The sequence below is a fragment of the Chanodichthys erythropterus genome, chromosome 4 (assembly GCF_024489055.1).
Source record: "Chanodichthys erythropterus isolate Z2021 chromosome 4, ASM2448905v1, whole genome shotgun sequence".
NCBI lineage: Eukaryota > Metazoa > Chordata > Actinopteri > Cypriniformes > Xenocyprididae > Chanodichthys > Chanodichthys erythropterus.
In genome coordinates this window covers 22368452-22389115 of record NC_090224.1, presented here as the reverse complement: position 1 = coordinate 22389115, position 20664 = coordinate 22368452, and the positions used below count along the sequence as shown (strand labels likewise).

The 20664-nt window shown below is 41.3% G+C and overlaps 1 pseudogene; it reads right to left on the bottom strand.

Moving 5' to 3' along the window:
• Positions 1-421: 421 nt before the first annotated feature.
• On the bottom strand, positions 422-18897 carry LOC137018651 (apolipoprotein B-100-like; annotated as a pseudogene).
• Between the last annotated feature and the right edge of the window lie 1767 nt (positions 18898-20664).

Here is a 20664-nt window from a genome sequence, read left to right as displayed (position 1 = left end):
AACATAAATTAAATAAACAATGAACATCACAAAATCTTACAATTTAGTGTAAATTAAGTAGAACAATAAGAAGAGCCAAGTCTATATGTATAGTAAAATGATAAATTTTTTGTACTTGGGACAAGCAATATTTTGGGGTCTCAATCACTTAGGATGACAAACATGCTTGTACTTGAGAATGACTTTTGAAGTTATTGTCAGTGATTATGAAGTCTGGGGTCAGTAAATAAACCCAATGATTCGTTGAAATCAATACTTTGATTCACTGTTATTTCTATTTCTTATGCGTTCCATTTTTTTATTATTTGATTCTTCTTTATGTAAAGCACTTTGAATTACCATTGTGTATGAAATGTGCTATACAAATAAAATTGCCTTGGCTTGCCTTGCCTAAATATTTCTTCCAGTCAGTGTATATTCAACAAAAACTAAAGTTAATTTTTGTTTATTTGAATTACACTTAAGTCACCCTGATACTCCAGAAGCGAAGATGGAGAAGTGAGATTGTGAGAGCACCCAAACACAAGCTTAAAGACAGGTATTTCACTAAAATACACTGATATATCTGTACTTGAATTGTACCAACGGGAGAAAACCTTTATTTTGTATTCAGACCAATTTGTTAAATAAGTACGTGTATCTCTTACATCAAAATCACGATAACCTGGCTGCGTTAAAACCATGTCTACAGTAGCCATGAGGGTGCTCATGGGAACAAGTTCAGCTTTACCAAGAGCAGTGTGGTTTATTGCAAATTCATATTGTCTATCATATATGTATGTATAGTTTGAATCAATTTCTAGCAAAGAATATATACGATCAAGATCTCCCGCCAAGGTCAGCTGGTCATTAATGTCAAACCCCAACGTAGCATATTTAAAATCAAAGTACCCATTTCCAGTAGTCTTCAGATTGGATTTCAGACCATCAGCTTTAACACAGATGTTGGCTTCATTATCCATATTTCCCTTAAGTTTGATGGCATCAGAGAATGTAGAATCTGTGGTTAGATGGGTTGCAGACTCAATGGAGATGAAGGAAAGAGTTGCATCTAGCTTTAAGGTATTCTCAGCATCTCCATATCCAGCAGCCACTGAATCTGGACGATCAAAGGTGTACTTGATCTTTAAGTTTGATGCTGCCTTTGGATGGGCCTTGGTGTCAGCAGAAAGTTGATGAGTAGCATCAATAGCAAAGCTTGTCAGATTAATCTTAGCAACTGTGTTCATAGACAATCCAGCCTCATAGTTGTCTTCCAGAGTCAAGGTACTCTTATGATTACCCTCAAAGTAGGCATTCTCCAAACACAAAGAAGAGGCCAGTTTTAGTCCAGTCAGTTTAGTGGTTCCATCAAGCTTTGCCTTCGATCCCTGAAACACAGAATCCGTTGTGGCACTAACACGCATCAAATAATCCTTCGGATAAATACCTGCGTTAGCATTGAGGTTAAGAATAGAGGACTTGAAAGACACCTCAGAGACCAGGTTACCCAATGAAGGTACAACAAGACCTAAATCAATAATAGGAGCAAACCAGCTTTTCTGGTAGACAAGCTTGGCATTTAGATCAATGGGCTGGTCACTTGTGGTAAAGTCATACCATAGGTCAGTATTATCATTCAAGTTCAGCTCTCTGATTGCTGCAGCATTGAAAATGGCTGGCACAAACATTTCTACAGCATTTAAGTACCCAAAGCTGGCCACACTATTCACAACAGCGTAAACACCCATCTCAGCTTTGTTATTGCTGGCTGTGAAGTTATGGCTGTAGTTGTAATGGTTTAAGTGGGCGACTGCCACACTGCTGATTTCATGTATGTCAGAGTTGAAGGTAACAGCGTAGTCTTTCTGGAGATCAATATTGGCTAAAAAAGACTCAAAGAGGTTGATCTTGGCAATACCCCTGTTCTGAAAGTCAATAGCAACCTCACTTGGACAAGTCATGATGTTGGCAGTGTTAGAGAAGACACCGCTGACAGCTCCGACAACCGAAGTGACATGGGATGTCTTGATTTCCACCTTCATATCGCCCAAGCGAGCCTTTCCAGAAGCAACCAGCAAACTGTTCTTGATAAATGGATACTCCGTTTCAACACGAGCACTGAATTCAAGGTGGCTTAGACCAATAGCATCAGCATTGACCTTCATTTTCATCTTCAAATCATTGCTATAAGTGTGGCCAGTGAAAGATAACTTGGCAGCTCCAAGGCCCATGTTAACATGCAGGTCACTCTCATGGGTGCCTTCCACAGAGAAGTCTTGAAGAGCAAATTTGCCGGTTCCTTCATTTTTAACTGTCAGTGTGATTGTAGCATCATCCTGGCAAGATACTGCCTTCTGAATCAGACTGACTTCACCAGACAGTGACTGTGAGGGGATGTTCACCCGGCACTTGTATGAAGTTTCAAGAAAGAAAGTATCGTTAGAGGCAGATCCATTCAGAGTCAACAATGCCTGTTGATCTAAAGCCAATTCAATGTGTGTTAACTTGAAAGTTTCAGACACTATTACAGGACTCTTCTCAGGGATCGATATCTGCGCTGTGGATTCTAGATTGTAATTCAGAACCTCAAGGTTTGCAGAGGTTCCTTTAGTCTTAATAAAAGCTGTGAACAAAGGGTATTTCTCTGAGGCATTCTTGAACTCTGCAGAGGTTCTGATGTTGTAGACAGGGCTGCTGATTTTGACTTGACCATAGAGTTTTCCAAAAAATGGCACTAGAAGAGATGTCGAAATTGCAGGAATCTGACTGTCAAGCTTGTGTTCAGCACTGGCAGGATGGGAGATCTTATTCAGCTTTGTGTAACTTTGGGTGTTAATCGAGCTAAGAGTATTTTTCACATCCTCAATGAAGAAAAATATCGAAACCTTGATGTGCTTTGGTAGCATTTCAACAGCTTTGTCAATCTGCATACCCATCAAAACCAATTCCTCACTGAAACGGTTGCTCACATCACTCCCTAGTTTCTCAAATGCACCGATCAGACCTTTCAGCTTTAATGCATACTCTTGGTACAGAGCTTTTAAGCCATGTTTCAGCTGCACAACTCTTCTCTCAATGTTCAAATTAGACACAAAGTCACTAACATGCTGAGGTAAGCTCTGAATTTTTGAAGCAATCCCCTCTCGGTTGATGTAATTCCTCAGGGTCTCGCCCATGCTCACAAGTGTTAATCTAATGTTGTCAGGGACTAGAGAAAAACTTTCAATGAATGGCAAGCTAACTGATTGTATATCAGTGTTTTTATCATACTTTAGGAAGCCAGAGACTGCAAAGTCCTGATAATCATTATTGGCAGTGTTGAACAGATTGGAGTGCACCTTTCCAGACCCTTCCAGCCCAAGCCGCATTGGAGTATTGTAAGCGCTGATTTCCTGTTCAATGGCATAGTCGTTCACTTTAGCCTTAACCGTCACTTTAGTCTTTTGTTCAGAGGGGATCAGCAGAGTGTCAGACATGCTTTCAAATTGTGATTTAATGAAGACACCATAGTCTAGGTCAAGGAGGGATGAGACCTTGCATTCATGAGAGTGAGCAATGGATTGTGGTTCTGCTTTCAGAAGGACTTTTGCGAGAAACTCATGATTTTGGTATCCATACAAATATGTTTTACCTCTACCATTAACAGTGGCATCAAAATTGACTCTGAATGGAATAGTTGTACCATGAGTGTTGGTGTCAAAATCGAATAATATGGAGTTGAAACGTATATGATTTTTGATTGTGCCAGAAGGTCCAGCAATCTCCAGTTTAGTGTTGTGGTAAATGAGACTTCCCATGAGATTTCCAATGGTTTTGCTCTGAGCAGTGGCAGTTTCATTTTTTGTAGGTGATCTCAAAGGTGTGCTGAAGCTCCTCCAGACTCAAGAGGCTCTGTAGTAAGGTTGTGCCACTGGTGGTCAGGCAATCTTTATTGAGCTTCAGAATGGCTTTGTGGAGAGCTTTGTGTCCCATGAGTTTAACGGAGGCATCATTGTGAATAGCTAGACCATCGATGTCCAGTGCTCCTCTGAAAAGGGAATGGATTTGCTCTTCAGAGCTGTGAGTGGAGGTCTCAATCTTAATGCTGACTTCTCTAACACCAGCTCTGGTTTCAGCCACGTTTTGGATCTTCAGGCCAAGAGCCCGTACTTCTGTATGAGAATCTAGAACAAGGTCTGATTCCTTGAAGGCGATTTTAGCAATGTTTTGCAATGTTAGAAGGTTGTCAAATGCCGTGTTGTTGGAATGAATTATCAGTTCTCCATTGGCAAAGGCTACATCAAAGGAGTTCTGAGCTTGAAGAAGTGTTGAATCTACTTTCAATGAAGATTTAATCTTTGCCTCTGGTCTGAATGGGAGGACTGAGGCTGACTGGAAAAGGTTGCATGAACCATTGACTGAACCAGCCTTGAAGGATCCTTCAAGGTTTCCATCTCCAGAGATCTCCTCAGCATCAACTCCAAACTGTCCAGTGTGTTCCAGCGAAACCTGCACTCCAACACGGCTAATTACTGCAAACTTGCTTTTGGATTTTACACTGAGTTTTTCAGCAAACTCCACTTCCTCCTCAACGCTTATGGTGGCACTGATGATGTTGTGGTGAAGCGCAGTCTTTACGTTAGCCTTGAGAGATTCACCAGGCATGGCCTCAACTAGAGCAGATCCTGTGCAAATAAATCAATCAATAAGCAACCATCCAAATCAAATGCATAAAGTGCATGTGGTACTTCAATTACAGCTTTTACCTTTGACCTTTAGGGAGAGGAGTTTAACAGGACTTGTGCCAGTGACTTCAAACATGGCAGAATAGCTTGCAGCAGGATCTCTGGCAGCAGACACAGCTGCTTCTAAGTTGTAGAAGTTGCTGTTTAGTTTTCCAGACATCTCTACCAATTCGAGAGTCGGCACAGACAGCAACACTCCCCAGGGAATGGAGAACTCTGGAAGATTAATGCTAGTAGATTCAAATTCCAGACCAAGATGAGGTACAATCAGGTTTGGTGTTGAGAGGGTTGTGGGAAAGTTCAGATCTCTAGAGGATTTTCCACCCAAGGGCAAGGGAAGAGTGATGGTATAGATGGTATCCTGGCCAAAGTGATATTTAGCAGCAGCCTCTCTGTGTAAAAAACGTGTTAATTTTAACTGGTAACTATGAAATTAATTGAAATACTTTTAAACATGGTGGCATCAACTCACACATTCAAGAAGAGTCTTTCTGGAAGAGTGATCACAGGCACGGCATGAACTCCCAAATTCTGCACATATGTACATTTGTTTCTTTTCAAAGGGATACTGGATCTAATGGCATACTGCATTAGATATACTTCATTTTCATGTTAGGGTGAACTATCCCTTTCATTTTAATAAGCATTTATTTCTTCGGGTATTTTCAAAAGCTGATGAAAATAAATTAGGGAAGTTCTTACCACAGCTGTCTTTGCCAGAACATCACGGACCTTCATCTCATTCAGGCCAATCTGGTGATCAAGAAGGCTACTGACAAATGTTTCAATGGCACTGATGTTGGGAATGATTCTTTGAATCTCAGACCTGACATCAGATTTAAATTCAGCCTCAATCTTCTGATTCTCTGAGAAAAGATATTTTGAGAGAGATAATTCACTAGAATTATACTGTCATGATCATAAATTTCCTTATGTGGATGGCAAACTGTGATTGAAATTTAAAATGCACAGTTATTGCAGTTATCTCACACAATTGCGATTTGATCAAATAACCACGATCAGACAATTAATCAATAATCACAACAGGCCAATGTACTGGACAGATACCATATTTCAGGATGAGTGTTTGAACAGAAATCGTCTCAGGGAGTTTTAGGTCACTCTCAATTTCCAAAGTCAGCTTCTCAGCATGCTTCAGTTTTGCAGAAACTTTAGAATCAAGCTGAAGAGAATCGATAAGCAACTCTGCAGAGAAACTGTACTGCTGTCTGTTTAATATCACTACATTTCTGGCCTCAAAGGATGTTCCTGTTAGTGAGCAAAAGACAAATGATGGTTAATTTAAATGTGGATGTTTTCTCTTTTTTTCAGTTATGTAGTAGCAAATACTTAAGTGTTATTTTGTTAAGCTGTCTCTAACCTTCAGCCTTCACGCTAAACGTGACTTTGTCTGCCTCGTCCTCATAGGCGTAGCTGATGGTGGCGATATACTCTGTGACATCTTCAGATGGATGGAGCTCAACAGAAAATCTAAACACAGATTCAGTGTGGATGAAATGTTTGACGAAAAGGAATATTTAGATATCAGTATGTAGATGATTTTCACTTACTTGCTGTCACCAGAGAGAGGAAAGTAAGGGGCAGCATCGTTTGACCTTGCATCAGGATACTTCAGGGCTGCACAGTACTTCAGTCCAAGGAAAAGAGCAGTGCATTTATTCATATTAATATACTCGCCTTTGGCAGGAATGGACTTAGTCTTGGCACCAACAACAGACACCAGAGAATTGCTACAGGTGGGGAACAATAACATCATTTACTGTGTGTAAAATAATTTGACTACATTTGAGTTGTGATCAGAATTTCTGCTCGACTCTATTAATTTAGCATAATTTTCATGACATAGGCCAGCTGGTTATTTATCCTAAAAACATTTTTTATTTTATATTGCATTGGTAACAAGCCTCCACAAGCTTTCGGATGCTTGCGGATACCAGATGTCAAGAGCATAAAACCCATACATTGTCTGCCAAGCGTTTAACCTAATTTTCCCAACCTGGCCACCATGTGTATGCATTGAAAAAAAGCGCTGATGTTCTTTACGTCTAAAGAAGATTAAGGAAACTAATCCAACGCCGTGGTATGATGAGCACACTCGGGCTCTAAAACGAGCTGTTAGAAAAGCTGAACGTAGTTGGAAGAAAACAAAACTAGAAGTTTTTCGCCTTTCGTGGAAAGAAAAAATGATTGAGTACAGAACAGCCATAAGAAATGCTAGATCTACTTATTTTTCAAATCTCTTAATAGAAAACAAACATAATCCTAGGTATTTATTTGACACAGTGGCTAAATTAACTAGAAACAGAGATTCAACTGCTGACGTTTCCATAGAGCACAGCAGTAATGACTTTATGAACTTCTTTACTTGCAAGATTGGTAATATTAGAGAGAAAATTATAAACATGCAACCGTCTACAGTTTCTCTTCAGACAGTGCACTGTAGTGTCCCTGAGGTAAAACTAGAATCATTCGCCGCTATAGGAGAGGAAGAATTATCTAAACTTATCAAATCATCAAAATCAACGACATGTATGTTAGACCCAATGCCGACTAAACTACTGAAAGAAATGCTTCCAGAGGTCGTAGGTCCACTTCTTGATATAATTAATTCATCTTTAACACTAAGACACGTGCCAAAAACCTTTAAGCAGGCTATTATCAAACCTCTTATTAAAAAACCTCAACTAGATCCGAGAGATTTAGTAAATTACAGGCCAATCTCGAATCTACCTTTTCTGTCAAAGATACTAGAAAAGGCAGTTTCAACACAACTGTGTTCCTTTTTAGAAAGAAATGGAATCTGTGAGGATTTCCAGTCAGGATTTAGACCATACCATAGTACTGAGACTGCTCTCGTTAGAGTTACAAACGATCTACTCCTATCATCCGATCGTGGCTGTATTTCTCTATCAGTGTTATTAGATCTCAGTGCTGCTTTTGACACTATCGATCATAACATTCTTTTAAAAAGACTTGAAAACTATATTGGCATTAGTGGAATTGCTTTGGCATGGTTCAAATCATACTTATCTGACCGTTATCAGTCTGTGGTAGTTAATGAAGAGATGTCGTATCGATCACAGGTTAAATATGGGGTACCACAAGGCTCAGTATTAGGACCGTTGCTTTTCACTCTGTACATGCTGCCCTTAGGAGAGATAATTAGGAAGCATGGTGTTAGTTTTCACTGCTACGCTGACGATACTCAGCTCTATATTTCCTCGCGCCCTGACGAAACCTACAAATTCACAAAACTAACAGAATGCATAGCTGACATTAAAAACTGGATGACAAGAAATTTCTTATTATTAAATTCAGAAAAAAATGATTTCCTAATCTTTGGACCAAAAACTTCCTCACGAAAAAACCTTGAATACTCTCTAACACTTGACGGGTGCTCCATTAAACCTTCGTCCTCAGTTAGGAACCTGGGTGTGCTCTTTGATACCAATCTTTCATTTGAAAGTCATGTTTCTAGTATCTGTAAAACCGCCTTCTTCCATCTAAAAAATATATCTAAATTACGACATATGCTCTCAATGACAAATGCGGAACAGCTGGTTCATGCATTCATGACCTCAAGACTAGATTATTGTAACGCTCTACTGGGTGGTTGTTCTGCTCGGCTTTTAAACAAACTACAGTTGGTTCAAAATGCGGCAGCTAGAGTTCTTACTAGAACCAGAAAGTATGACCATATTAGCCCAGTTCTGTCAACATTACATTGGCTCCCTATTAAACATCGTATAGATTTTAAAATCTTGCTACTTACTTATAAAGCTCTAAATGGTTTAGCTCCCCAGTACCTAAGTGAGCTCTTAATGCATTATAGTCCTTCACGTTTATTGCGATCTCAGAATTTAGGCCAGTTGATAATACCCAGAATATCAAAAACAACTGAAGGCGGCAGATCCTTTTCCTATTTAGCACCTAAACTCTGGAACAATCTTCCTAGCATTGTTCGGGAAGCAGACACACTCTGTCAGTTTAAATCTAGACTAAAAACACATCTCTTTGCTCTTGCATACACATAACACATTATCAATACATTAACATTTTTCAAATCCGTTAAAGGATTGTTACGCTGCAATAATTAGGTCGGCCGGAACCGAGAACATTTCCTATAACACTAGATATACCTGTACATCAGAACAAGAATGGCATCTACGCTAATATCTGTCTCTCTGCTTATCCTGAGGTTTGCCGGGTGCTGGATCCAGGCCGTATCCAGGTCAGATGGAGAACCTGCGTCTGGACCTGACTACAACGTAGCCCAGGATCCCCGTATCCGCTTACATATATTTATATATAATCGATTTTTAATCTCTATAATAAAAATGTACAATTCAGATTTTGATCTCCATATACATTTACATATATATATCTTCCAAGGGGTTTTTTCCCTCCTAGGACTTTTTTCCCAGTGCTAGCACACTGGGTTTTTCTCCTAGGGGGTTTTTTCCACCCCTGGAAGTCAGCCGACATTGGCTTAATATAGCACCATCTTGTATATGTTACATATTACCACGCTTGTTTGTACAGTTTTAACCACTTCCATTTTTTTCTGTGCTTCTAATATGTAAAGCTGCTTTGAAACAATTACCAATTGTAAAAGCGCTATATAAATAAATTTGACTTGACTTAAAACTATGGAAGCTGGTTTCTGCCATGGAATAAAAAACTTTTACTTTACTACAATTTTTTGTGAGATAAAAAACACTTACTTTTCCGCAATTGTAAGTTTCTCGGAATTCTGAGTTTACATCTTGCAATTCTGACTTTTTTTCGGAATTCTGAGTTTACATCTCGAAATTCTGACTTTTTTTCTCGGAATTCTGAGTTTACATCTCACAATTCTTGACTTTTTCTTCAGAATTCGGACTTTAGGCCATGCAATTCTTTTTTCTCAGTATTCTGAGTTTACGTCTCGCAATTCTGACTTTTTTCTTGGGATTCTGAGTTTACGTCGTGCAATTCTGACTTTTTCTCGGAATTCTGAGTTTACGTCGTGCAATTCTGACTTTTTTCTCTGAATTCTAAGTTTACGTCTCGCAATTCTGACTTTTTTCTTGGAATTCTGAGTTTACGTCGCGCGATTCTGACTTTTTTCTCTGAATTCTGAGTTTACGTTGCGCAATTCTGACTTTTTTCTCCGAATTCTGAGTTTACGTCTCGCAATTCTGACTTTTCTCTGAATTCTGAGTTTACATCTCGCAATTCTGACTTTTTCTCGGAATTCTGAGTTTACGTCGCGCAATTCTGACTTTTCTCAGAATTCTGAGTTTACGTCGCGCAATTCTGACTTTTCTCAGAATTCTGAGTTTACGTCGCGCAATTCTGACTTTTTTCTCTGAATTCTGAGTTTACGTCTCGCAATTCTGACTTTTTTCTCTGAATTCTGAGTTTACGTCTCGCAATTCTGACTTTTTTCTCTGAATTCTGAGTTTACGTCTCGCAATTCTGACTTTTCCTCGGAATTCTGAGTTTACGTCGCGCAATTCTGACTTTTCCTCGGAATTCGGAGTTTACGTCGCGTGATTCTGAATTTTCTCAGAATTCTGAGTTTACGTCACGCAATTCTGTCTTTTTCTCAGAATTCTGAGTTTACGACTTGCAATTATTTTTTCTCAGAATTCTGAGTTTACATCTCACAATACTGACTTTTTCTCGCAATTCTGAATTTTTTCTTTGAATTCTGAGTTTCCATCTCGCAATTCTGACTTTTTCTCAGAATTTGGAGTTTCCATCTTGCAAGTCTAACTTTTTTCATGGAATTCTGAGTTTATGTCGCAATAGATTAGGCAACTAAACCCTGCATATAAGTTGACGTTCTCTTGATTTGTGCTCACGTGAAAGTGCAATAATTCTGATTAAATGTAACAGAAATTTCTGAAATGAGAATCAGTTTAACCATTATTATGCAGCCCTACTTGCATTTATGCTAAGGGCTTTTAAATCCCTTTATTGCATTGATATTATACATTTCAAGATGTCTTACATGACACTGATGAGCTCAGTTGGCCCACGAGGAGCTGGAATGGAGAGCTTGAGCTGGCCGTCAGTCACAGAGAGCTTTGCTCTGATGCCGCTCTCATGATAGATGTTCGTGTGCATCTCCAGACCACAATGAACATAGTCGGGGAAGTGAGTCCCAATCTCAGTCACAAACTCAATGCCAGCAGACAGCGTCAAAGCAAATTCCCTCTGTGGTGTAGTCATGTTAATTCATATTAGGATAATACCACTTTTAATGACTTTGAAAGAAGTTTCTTCTGCTTACCAGAACTGCATTTATTTGATCAAAAATAATTTTATAAAAAAATAACATGCACGACTGAAGTGTGTTGGACTCACCATGCCTGGATTAAAGCTCAATCCTCCTTTGACTCCAGGAGTAAATGTACCAGACAGAGCAACTCTCAGTGGAAAGCCAGCACCGGTGGGCAGATAAAACTCATTATCCATGAATATGTAGTGAAGGAAAAGCTCGTTGTCAACACTTGAGAGCAGTCTTTTGAGGAACTATTTCAAAAATATAATTCTGATTAGTAATGCCAACATACTTTCAACAACAATTTGGAGTTGAAACATAATTCTGCTATTAAAAAGTTGATATAAACTGCCTTGTTTGGAAAAAACAACAACAACTGGGTGTTGATTATTAAATAAAGTTGACTATTTAATTGATTATTAAATAAACTTTAATTAAAATTATGAATTAAAAAATGCATGACTAATTCTGCTGATTTAATCTATGTGATGACAGCTGTGGTTGGTAAAGCTGGACTCACATCAGTGGGGATCATCTTAAGGAGATTCTGAATCATCTTGCCATCTTTTGTATCGAGATACCCAAGTTCAGCACCCAGGAGCTTGAGATACACCATCGCTTCAGGAGCATCCTGGGCCTTTAAATCCTCCATAAGCTTGTTGACATTATGACTGATTTCATTGAATATGTTTTGAGAAGCCTAGAGCACACAGAAGAGATTGAGATCGGAATCCAGCTGTGAGGAAATACATCCATTTGCAACATTTTTACAACATTTTAATACCTGTCTTTTCTTCCTATCATTTCTCATGATCGGCAGCATGTTGTCCAAGACCTCATTGAGTTGGGTGGGCATCTTGTCAGTAGCGTATAAAGTGGTCTTCATGATTGTATCTGGGAAGAATCCATCTTCACCAAAGATGGCCTCCACAATGGGGTCAAAGCCCTTTCCCTCCATGCCAATCTGAAAGCAAGAATCAAAGACATTAGGGCTGCTTGATTATGGCAAGCAGAATTTGGGAAAAAATTAAATGTTGGATTTTACTGTACTGTGTACCTCAATCAAGTCCATATCAAACCCAAAAGCATTCAAGGTCATCTCCACCATGACCTCCCGTGGAAGTTCATTTGGAGATTCAAAAATCATATTTCCCTCTAAAGATCCAAGTCTGTAGTACCGAGAGAATTTGGTGGATTCAGTGAGCATTTCAATTTCATTGCCTTGAAAGGCCTCTTGAATCTTCTGTCTCAAGCTACGGAGTAAACAAAACAAGATTACGTTTTCGTCTGAAAATTAGATTAGGTTCTTCCCATTCTATTTTTTTACTCACTCCAGGATCTCTGGTGCTGTCGAGGTCAAGATGTTGCTGATGTGAGAGATGATGAAGCTCTTGACCTGAAGATTTTCCTCAACATGGAGAGCCGCTGCTAGTTGATCGAGTTCAGCAAGCGTGGGGTTCTTCATCAAGATGAGATATGCTGCTACACGCTTCTGTATGGATGCAGTTCTATCCAGAACAGCATGCAAGAGCACCTCTCGGCCCTGTAAGAGCCATGAAATTACCTTTAGACTGGGGCTGCAAGATATATCAGAATAAAATCAGTATCGCGATATGGCTTTAGTGCGATTGTGTGATCAGGCATAACATTATGACCACGTTCCTAATATTGTGTTGGTCCCCCTTTTGCTGCCAAAACAGCTCAGACCCATCGAGCCATGGACTCCACTAGACCCCTGAAGGTGTGCTGTATTATCTGCACCAAGATATTAGCAGCAGATTCTTTAAGTCCTGTAAGTTGCAAGGTGGTGCCTCCATGGATCGGACTTGTTTTTTCAGCACATCCCACAGATGATTGAGATCTGGGGAATTTGGAGGCCAAGTCAACACCTCAAACTTGTTGTTGTGCTCCTCAAACCATTCCTGAACCATTTTTGCTTTGTGGCAGGAGCATTATCCTGCTGAAAGGGGCCACAGCCACCAGGGAATACCGTTTCCATGAAGGGGTGTACATGGTCTGCAACAAAGCTCAGGTAGGTGGTACGTGTCAAAGTAACATTCACATGGATGGCAGGACCCAAGGTTTCCCAGCAGAACATTACCCAAAGCATCACACTGCCACTGCCGGCTTGCCTTCTTCCCATAGTGCATTCTGGTGCCATGTGTTCCTCAGGTAAGAGACGCACACGCAGCCGGCCATCCACTTGATGTAAAAGAAAACATGATTCATCAGACCAGGCCACCTTCTTCCATTGCTCCGTGGTCCAGTTCTGATGCCCACTGTTGGCTCTTTCGGAGGTGGACAGGGGTCAGCATGGGCACCCTGACTGATCTGCAGCTATGCAGCTCCATACGCAAAAAAATGATGCACTGTATATTCTGACACCTTTCTATCAGAACCAGCATTAACTTCTTGAGCAGTTTGAGCTACAGTTGCTCGTCTGTTGGATCGGACCACATGGGCCAGCCTTCGCTCCCCACATGCATCAATGAGCCTTGTCCGCCCATGACCCTGACGCCTGATGCCTGCCCGTTTTTCCTGCTTCTAACAAATCAACTTTGAGGACAAAATGTTCACTTGCTGCCTAATATATCCCACCCACTAACATGTGCCATGATGAAGAGATAATCAGTGTTATTCAGTTCACCTGTCAGTGGTCATAATGTCATGCCTGATTGATGTACATCACAGAAAAACAAAATGTCATTTTTAATCCAATATTGTGCAGCCCTATTTTAAACTAACTTTAAACTCACCAAGAGTTGTGGGTTTATTTAACAGCTCACCTCTTCAGGTACAGGAATCTGTCTGTAGACCTGGACAGCGGCCTGTTGGACTGCAGGGGAGGCAGCCGGCTGCTTGATGCATTGAATAACAGAAGACTGCAAAGCAGGGCGCGCAGCTCCCAGTGCAGCCACCATATTGCCAATGACCTGCAATAGACTTTTAGGGTAATCTAACGAAACTAATCTCATGGTGTTTGGCCAAACTGTTCAGCAGTTATAAGAAAAAATGTTAATTTTTTTCATTTTTCTTGACCAGTAGGTGGTACTGTGCCACAAATGTGCAAGTACCATCGAGTCATGATTATGATGACATGTACCAAATTTCATCACAATATGCCTAAGCATTGCAGAGTTATAGCCTAACATCCATTTTGGCGTGTCAAATTTGTTGTACGGTACGAGTACGGTTTGGTCTAACAAAAAACATTTACAAATTTTTCCTTAAAATTCATGCACACATTACTGTGAAGCACAACAGTTAGCATACGGTGCTTGTCAATGGTCAAAAAGGATTCAAAAAATGACTTTTTAATTGATCCCCTCTTAAGGATATGAATGGCAATTAAATTACCAACATGACCTTGGTGTTCATCAAAAAAGAAGGTCATTTGGCAGGGACTTTTTATGAGGAAAAACATAGACATTCTGAATTCAGATGGCAATAAAATCACAGATTAACCCCTGTAAATGCTTAACATAACTTATTTCCCCATGAGAAACTATTACTGTCTGAATAGGGCTTTAGTTGTATAGTCTGAAGTTGAATTTATTAGCATGTGTGAACATACCTTCAGAGAAAGAAAGACGTGTTCCTGGTCATCAGTGCAATCACCGATCTGTTCACGGGCGTAATCAGCCACTGCCTGGATCTCACTGGTGACTCCATCCGTCTCAAAGAGCCTTGGGTCACACAGAGAGAATAAAGATGTTGTTTTGATGAAACACTGAGTTCACTTGCACAAAACATGGACGACAGTCAGTGAGACAAAACTGTGATTTGCCTGAAAAGGTCTTTTCACATGCTTGCAAATTAAAGTGTACTATATTTATGCATTTGGCAGATGCTTTTATCCATTGCATTCGAGGTAAACATGGAATACTGACAATGTGCAATGCATTTCCTGGGAATCAAACCCAAGATCTTGGCCAATCCTCCACTGGTTGAGCTACAGAAATGTTACCATTTGGTAAACTTCTGTTCATATGTTAGTTGACCATTTATTTTTACCTAAATCTAAAGATTTAAACGGAACACATTACTAGTTGTCCCTCACCTCCTCACAGCATTGCTGAGAGCGTAGTAGATGGGTTTGCTTGGCTTGAACTTTGCCATCGCCAACATTTCCTTTACAAGTACGCGGGAGGACCGGGGTATCATTCCCATGGCATATACAGCGGCGTCAATCTCAACTGAGGATGTGTCAAAGGTCCTGAATAACTGCATGATAGCACTGACACATTCTGGTGTACCGCACTGTAGCAAAGCCTGGTACGTCAAAGACTGAGAGATTTCCAATGCCTCGGGAACAACGGCTGTCAAGGTTTCAGCTTCCATCTTGCGGATCACAGCTACTAGCTTGTGGGCCAAGTGGGCTCTCTTACGTCCATCATTGGTATTGGAGAGGTCAGCAATTTCCCTCAGAACAACAAGAGCGGATTCTTTATCCTGGATGGGGCTCATGTCAACACTGCTGTCTGGATGGAGGGGTTTCATGTTGGCCACATCTGGAGGAATAACAGTGCATTTTGCATTCAGTTTGACATCCAAGCAAGTTATGAATATTCATACCAAAGAGATTTTCTCTTACTGTGTTCAAAGATTTGGTCATTGTACTTAGAAACTCCCAGAAGTGTCAAAGCCTGTTTGCCAGTATTGATCACTCCATATTCTCTCCTGGTTGAGATAAAGTTATAGAGACAAGCATCAGTACATGAGCATCCAAGATACTCAATGAACATTTATGCATTTGGCAGATGCTTTTATCTAAAGCATTTAAATTCACAATAAAAGTCAAAATGGACCATTCAAATTTTTTTTATGGAATATTGCAGTGTTAATTCTAAATGATTTATCAGTGTACATCATTATTTTTTAAATTCATGTTCCTTGTAATCTTGAATCAGGATAACTTTGCCTCCCTCTTCTCTTCTCTGATGGCAAGGGCGGGGCAACCTGTCACTCACATGTGATCCACCAATAGCAAACCACAACCCTCCAATCAATTCCCCATGGACAAAATCAAGCCCCAGCCTACCTTTGTTCTTATTTGAGAAGCCATTTCACTTGGATATATGGCACTATAGGGAAGAAAATAGAGGAACAACATTTCATGCTAACTTTAAGATTCTAGGCATTGATCATTGGGGGAAACCATTTTTTTCTTTTGGGAGGGGATGAAATGGTCTTTTTATTTAAAGGAATTACATTTTTTGTAAAGTAATCATCTTGAACTATTCTCATGACATTCAGTTATGAATCACGTAAATGATTCAGCCTATATTTTCCATTAAAAATGGCAAAATTTGAGTAGTTTGCACCACTGGATATTACTGTTACTAATATTTCTATTGTAAAACAGTGTTGAATATTAAATGTTTAGCTACTTACATCTTTCCTCACACTATTTCAACGTTAAAAACTGAAGCGACGTGCTGGAACTCATGTTATGACATTGGCATTGCTAGCGACATGCTCTACAGTTACATGAGCTACAGGAAAATATGTTTATTTCACTTACTTGTGTGAAAAGAGCGCAAGAACATGTTTTTCCGTGCAAGTTCCAGAGGTCATGTGGTGCTGCTCATTATTAAACTTGTAGTTGCAGGTCTGTTTGCTTTTGATCAGCTGAGCAAGAGGATATTTCTTGGGAAGAGAAAATGACAAACATTGGACATCTCAACCTACTCATCTCCATTGGGTTTTAAAGGGGTCATGACATGGATTTTAATATGTTTTATTATTTTAATTTATTTCTTGATGTTCACTCTATATCTAATATATATGCTGGAAAAATTATTATTTTCATTCGTTTACCCTCATTCTGATTCTGAAATTAAGGCTTGTCAGCAGGGTCTACACAAGGCAAGCGCCAAATGCAAGTAAAAATTGGTGTTGGCGAGTATATTAAACAGTGTCAATCACCAGAAACAATGCAATGTTGTGAGAACATGAGTGTGAACAAACATGAACGACGCTCGAAACAGCTTACGGGTCAGTGCTTCTTCACGAATGTTTAATCCTTGCCAATTTAAATATTCAAGCGCAAGAAGACGTGAAAGAGAACTCAATTCATTACTCACACACTGTATGGGAAGTTTAAACATCCAAAGTGCAATACCTGAGCTCTCTTTCGCATCTTCTTGTGCTTGAACAGACAAATTCACACAAAATTATGTAAAAAAAAAAATGCCCGTCTCGGCGAGTATCCTAAGTATAGTCGGTTATGTCTTAAGTGAATGTAAAGAGATGAGAAAGAAAATGCATGTGTGCAGTATCAGTATATTGGATCCGTGCATTACGTCGTAAAGTGACAGCATCCTAATAATCATACTGCTGTCTGCGTTTTTAATGTTAAAGGGATAGTTCACCCAAAAATGAAAATTCTGTCATCATTTACTCACCCTCAAGTAGTTCCAAACCTGTATGAATTTCTTCGTTCTGCTGAACATAAAGGAAGATATTTAAAAGAATGTCAGTAACCAAACAGATCTTGCCCCCCACTGATGAAAAATAAATACTATAGTAGTCAATAGGGGGTGAGATCTGTTTGGTTACTGACATTCTTCCAAATATCTTCCTGCTGAACCTACATAGGTTTGTAACTAATTTGCATAATGCCAGCCCATTGGCTGCCAGCGAACAGCATCTGCTTTTCCCCGCCCTCAAACACTGTAGTTTGACTGGAAGAGTTTGGTTCGTGTTGTTCATGTCAAGAAGATGCCATCGTATTACTGTGTATCAAATGCTGAGGAAGAGCTGAGATTCAGATATGATAATGAGCGTTTGGTTTCGACCAGTCACAAAAGAATGGGCCATCTGACCAATCAGAGCATTGGATGAATGTAAAACTATTGTAGCAGACTCCAAAACAAAATTTCTTCCCTTTAAAATAGCAAAAAATCAGTGTCTCAGGACTCACCATGCCGGTGATGAGGGCGAGGGGACTGGTGTGGTCATCGACTGGCCTGAACTTGTCACAAGCAGACAGGTCTCTTGTAAGAGTGACTTCAGTGGCGACGTCCTCTCTGGTGTTCACGACATAGTCAGTCTTACACAGACCATAGATGGTGGGCTGGAATGGAAATGGTGAGAAGTGGATCTGACATGAGCATCTTCTTATTCATTTGCTTTTCTGTGATATATATATTGCGATTTAAAATACGGACCATGTCTTTGTTCTTGTCCTCCTCAAGCACCGGGACAGCAAGAGCAGAGATGATTCCCCTCTTGATGTTGAGGATGTTTATCCGCTCATCCTCCTCAGGGAAAAGCTTGATTTCATCGTCTCCCTCAACGGTGAACTTCAGAGGATGTCTGAACAAAGAGAGAGGATTCTGCTGAATACCATTGCCCGAATTATACACAATGATGGGGATCTGATTGAGGCGCACCCATAGTTATTGTTAGTGTGAGCAGGGCTTTACCTCTCCATGGCGGTTTTGAAGTCCTCCGCACCAGCAGCTACTCCAAACACTGGGTTTCCATCCGCATCGACGTCTATCACTTCACTCAGCGCGCAGTCGGCGGTGCGCACAATGTAGCTGCATGTATCGGGAACCGCAATCTCAACCTAATACGATATTCACACTGCGTTACTGAAAAAGCAGCAGTATCTTTAGAGTTTGATGTGTGGAAATGAACTCTACTGTACCTTACAGCTGGCCTTGGGGCCGTTGACTGCCCCGTTCAAAGCATTCAAGGACTCCGTCTCATAGAAGTATTCATACTTGTTGAAGGGCTTGTATCTTTTGGCCACTAGAAGAACCAGAGCAACGCATTTAATACACATTATCCACCAGTGAGAAACTGCAGAAATACATTTAATGTTGAATTTAGATCATTTGATTCTGCAGAATAATTGCAAGAGACGTACTCGAGCATGGCGCTCCTTCATCCTGAGCTTCTGCAACACAAAACAAATGCATTGTGTTAAAACTCTATGGTTTGCTCTGCAGTTATGACTATAGAAAATGTCTTAAAACACCAACTTGAATGTATGTGTAATCCTGCAGTAATTATTTGGTTCTTTATTGCAGTGGTGTTCAGAAACTAGAACGTCTCGGTTACAAAGGTAACCCTCGTTCCCTGAAGGAGGGAACGGAGACGTACGTCGGACAGACCGACGAATAGGAATCTCGCTAGAGAGGCCAATCTACTTCGAGTGTAACTAAACGAGCCAATGCACATTGGCATGCAATCATATGCATCAGCTGCTCGCCTCGCAGCGCGGGTATATAATGAGCAGCAGGTGCGTTGCATCTTCAGGTTTTCGCTGAGGAGCCGAACCGGATAGGCGGCAGCATCAGCGGGGTACAGCGACTGTGGCGACGGGACGTACGTCTCCGTTCCCTCCTTCAGGGAACGAGGGTTACCTTTGTAACCGAGACGTTCCCATTCAGTCGGTCACGTTCGACGTACGTCGGACAGACCGACGAATAGGAATCCCTACCAAAGCGCCACAGGAGCTGCCCCCTTCCAGCGCTCTGTTGTAAGCCACCTGAACCCCCTTGCCTGAGGATGGTGGGACAGGGCTAACACAGAGAGAGTCGATCACTGCTGTTCCCCAAAACCCATTCAGTGAGACTATTGGATAACGCTGGGAAAGCGTACCCTTCGCTGGGAAAGGAACGCTGCGGAAGCCACATCCTTCCCCGAAGGAGTTATGTGGAGAAGTACATATGGACTAACCCTATAGGGCTGTGCTACATATGGAAGAGCTGGGGTGACTCCAACCCGATGAAGGGTAGGTTCTCCCAGAGGGAAAGACACGGGCTTCGTTTAGGAGCAACCGTGGAACCAACCATATGGGATCCCCGTAGGGTCACACATATGGAACCCAGCCTAAACCCGGTTCTCAAGGATACAACGGAGTATAGGCCTGGCGCCAGACGCTCCGCCACGTCGGCTGCCGAAGGGATATCGGAGGACTCGACAGGGTCTGCCTTGTAGGGACTCTCTGGAGAAAAGAAGCGCATGTAGCGCAGCAAGCCGACACTAAGCCGGGGCCTCTCCGTGCCTCTGACCTGTGGGGAGAACATGGGAGGAGACCGGCTCGACACGAAGGCTATAGTATCTAGCGAACGTGTTAGGTGTCGCCCAGCCCGCAGCTCTACAAATGTCTGTCAGCGAGGCGCCACGAGCCAGTGCCCAGGAGGATGCGACACCTCTCGTGGAGTGAGCATGCAACCTGAGCGGGCAGGGCACACCCTGAGCTTGGTAAGCCAGGGCGATGGCATCCACTATCTAGTGGGCCATCCTCTGCTTGGAGACAGCCTTTCCCTTCTGCTGGCCTCCATAACAGACAAGAGCTGGTCTGAGGTCCTGAGGCTTTAGGTTCTGTCTATGTACAGTCGCAAAGCGCGGACTGGACAGAGTAAAGCCAGGGCTGGGTCTGCCTCCTCCGAGGGCAGCGCTTGCAGGCTCACCACCTGGTCCCTGAAGGGAGTGGTAGGAACCTTGGGCACATAGCCAGGCCGGGGTCTTAGTACCACGCGGCTATCACCCGGCCCGAACTCCAGGCACGATTCGTCGACCGGAAATGACTGCAGGTCCCCTACCCTCTTGATGGAGGCCAATGCCACCAGCAGCAAAGTCTTCATAGACAGAATCTTTAAGTCTGCTGACAGCAAAGGCTCAAAGGGAGCAATCTGAAGTGCTCTC